The 3668-nt window shown below is 38.2% G+C and overlaps 1 pseudogene; it reads left to right on the plus strand.

Moving 5' to 3' along the window:
* On the plus strand, window positions 1-3461 carry LOC132281755 (probable LRR receptor-like serine/threonine-protein kinase At3g47570; annotated as a pseudogene).
* The last annotated feature ends 207 nt before the right edge of the window (window positions 3462-3668 follow it).

The raw sequence follows: 3668 nt of genomic DNA on the forward strand, positions 1-3668 counted from the left end.
ATGAGTACCCTCCCTAATGCTACTGCCAGTACTGTAAGCACTAGCAAAAATGAGACAGATCATCTTGCCTTGTTGGCCATCAAGTCACAGATTATTCATGACCCTCAAGGGGTCATGAGTGCATGGAATGAGTCCCTTCACTTCTGCGAGTGGGAAGGTGTTGCATGTGGTCATCGCCATCGTAGAGTCATCACCATTGATCTAAGGTACAGAGGCTTAGTGGGTTCATTGTCACCTTATGTTGGTAACTTAAGCTTTCTTCGGGTGTTAACGCTCTTCAACAACACCCTTCAAGGTGAAATCCCTCCTCAAGTTGGTCATTTGTTCAGACTGCAGATATTGAACTTGAACATAAACAGCTTTGAAGGAGAAATTCCAGCCAACTTATCCCACTGCTCTAACCTCAGGTATCTTGGTGTAAGTTTCAATAAGTTAGTTGGGAAACTTCCTGAAGAACTTGGTTCCTTATCAAAGCTCACATATCTCATCATTGAATTAAACAACTTAACAGGAGAGATTCCTCAATCCATTGGAAGACTGAGTTCTCTAGAACTTTTGGCTTTACCTTACAATCTTTTCTCGGGTAGTCTTCCTAATGCATTGGGCCAATTGAAAAACCTGAAAGGACTTTTTTTAGGTGTCAATCAACTCTCTGGTACAATCAATCCTTCCATTTACAATCTTTCTTTGCTAACTAATCTCTCTTTGGCTGACAACCATCTTGATGGCACACTTTCGCAGAACTTGGGTCTGTTGCTCCCTAATCTTCAACAGATCCAATTATGGGGGAACAAATTTACTGGACCCATTCCACTCTCAATATCCAATTGTACAGCACTAGAAAGCCTTGAACTTTCAAATAATAATTTCAATGGGAAATTAGGAATTAATTTTGGAGGCCTCCCAAACCTCTTTAGAATTATTCTAAATGATAATAATTTAGGAAGTGGAGAGCCAGATGAAATGAACTTCATTGATTCTATGGCCAACTGTAGCAATTTGCATATACTACAGCTGGGTCCTAACCACTTTAGAGGGTTCTTACCCAATTCTGTGGGCAATCTCTCAAACCAACTTCGTCATCTAACACTTCTTAAAAATTTCATACATGGAAAACTCCCTTCAACAATAGGTAATCTTGTTAATTTAAATCTTTTATTTCTAAATAATAATCAATTCACCGGCGCAATTCCAGCTACTATAAAAAATCTTCAAAACTTGCAACGGGCAAATCTTGCAGGAAATAAATTCTATGGGGAAATTCCGGAACATATAGGAAACTTGTCATCGTTGACAGAGCTTTACTTGTATGGGAACAGATTAGTGGGGAACATACCCTTGAGTATTGGAAATTGTAAAACGCTGTTATTGCTTGATCTTTCCCAAAATAATCTTCGTGGCACCATACCCAAACAACTTTTGATAATTTCATCTCTTTCTATTTCATTAGATCTATCTCGAAATCATTTGTTTGGATCCCTCCCTTCAGAAGTTGGCAACCTAAAAAATTTAGCGAAGTTGGATATATCTGAGAATGAGTTGTCTGGTGAAATTCCTAATAGCCTTGATAGTTGCACTAGCCTTGAAAGTCTCTACATGGAGGGAAACTTCTTTAATGGATCTATTCCTCAATCCTTGAGTTCCTTGAGAAGTATTTTGAACTTTGATCTTTCTAGGAACAAATTCTCCGGGCAGATTCCAAGATTCTTGGAGCATTTTTCCTTAAATAATCTTAATCTATCTTTCAATGATTTTGAGGGTGAAGTGCCCAGTGAAGGAGTTTTTGCAAATGCTAGTGCAATATCAGTTGTTGGAAACAATAGGCTATGTGGGGGCATACCCAAACTTCAATTGCCAAAATGCAACATCAAAGAATCAAAGAAACAAAAAAGTTCTCTTGTGCTCATACTAGCGATCTTGATACCTTGCACACTTCTGGGAGTTACAATGGTGCTATCTTTCTCATTTTGTTGTGTTAAAAAGAAAAGAGATGTTCAACCTTCTGGAATATTGTTGAGGGAAACATTCTTGAGAGTGTCTTATGAAATGCTCCTCAAAGCAACTGACGGGTTCTCTTCAGTAAATTTGATTGGTGTGGGAAGTTATGGCTCTGTCTACAAAGGAATCCTTGATCCAGATGAAACCATTGTTGCAGTCAAAGTACTAAGCCTCCAACATCCAGAAGCTTCCAAAAGTTTCTTGTCCGAGTGTGAAGCCTTAAGAAATATTAGACATCGGAATTTGCTAAAGATCATCACTTCTCTTTCAAGCATTGATTTTCAATGAAATGATTTTAAGGCTCTAGTCTATGAGTTCATGCCCAACGGGAGTCTAGAGAGTTGGTTGCATCCAGGTCCGAAATCTAGTAACGAAGAGAATGAACAATCTCAGAGCCTAAACCTTCTTCAAAGAATAAATGTTGCAGTTGATGTGCTGTGTGCACTTGAATATCTTCATCATCATTGTCAAATGCCGATAATTCATTGCGATCTAAAGCCAAGCAATGTCCTACTTGATAGTGACATGGTTGCTCATGTAGGAGATTTTGGGGTAGCGAGGTTTCCTCAACAACTCACAAATCCAAAACAAAGCAGTTCAATTGCAGTAAGGGGAACTGTTGGTTATGCAGCTCCAGGTAAGCATGCATAATACATTATTGTTTCTTTTTATTTTCATTTTCTTGCTCGGTTCAAAACTGCATCACCACCATAACTTATTAGGAATTAGATTTGATACCTAACTAGCTTGTTAGGATCAAAATTTGATACAGTTTAGTCCCTGTGTTTGTGTGTGCGTGCATGTGAGAGAGAGAGAGTTTCATTGGAATGGAGGCATAAGTGGAAGGGATCAATTTTTTTTTGGATTTGTTGTTGCTTCCAAATTTGCTCACACCAAGAGAGCCATATTGGGGAATAGATATAACCTGCATTAATCATAATTTAAGTTGCTTTTAGCCCATAAAATATTAAATAGCTTATCATTTCAAATGTGGTTCCTATCTTTGTCAATTTTATCTTTTCTTTTCTTTTCATTAATTTTGTGAAATGGCAGAGTATGGACTGGGAAGCAAAGTGTCAACAAAAGGGGATTTATACAGTTACGGGATCTTGGTATTGGAGATGATGACAAGGAAAAGACCTACTGACAGTATGTTTGAGGGAGGCCTTAACCTTCATAATTTTGCTCGGATGGCTTTGCCTCACCGTGTTATGGAGATTGTAGACCCAATACTTCTGAACATTGATGATGAAAAAGAGGTAGCAGCAGTGTCAAAAAGAAATCAGGTTTATGAAGAATCAAGAAATGACATAAGAATGAAGTGTCTGTTGTCAATGATCAAGGTTGGAGTTGCATGCTCCATGGAGTCGCCACAAGATCGGATGGACATAAGTGACATCTTTCGTGAGCTGAATTTGGTCAGGGAAAATCTTCAAGGTGCTCTAACAAGTCCCGATGCATAATGGTAACACATAAAACTCAAACTTAAATGCCTGTTAGCTTTGTATTTGATTTTAAAATTGTATTGCAAAACATGGCTATGTTCTTTGGTTATCAGCTTGGGGTAGGCTCCAAACCCTTGACATATCAAAACCCTATTCTTTAAATGTCCATTCTCTGCCTTCAATTGGAACCAAATACAATTCATTTGTTGCTTCCACATTGATTCC

The sequence above is a fragment of the Cornus florida genome, unplaced genomic scaffold (assembly GCF_030987335.1).
Source record: "Cornus florida cultivar Cherokee Brave unplaced genomic scaffold, ASM3098733v1 CherokeeBrave_3.0.0_Hap2_Chr11, whole genome shotgun sequence".
Classification (NCBI taxonomy): Eukaryota; Viridiplantae; Streptophyta; class Magnoliopsida; order Cornales; family Cornaceae; genus Cornus; species Cornus florida.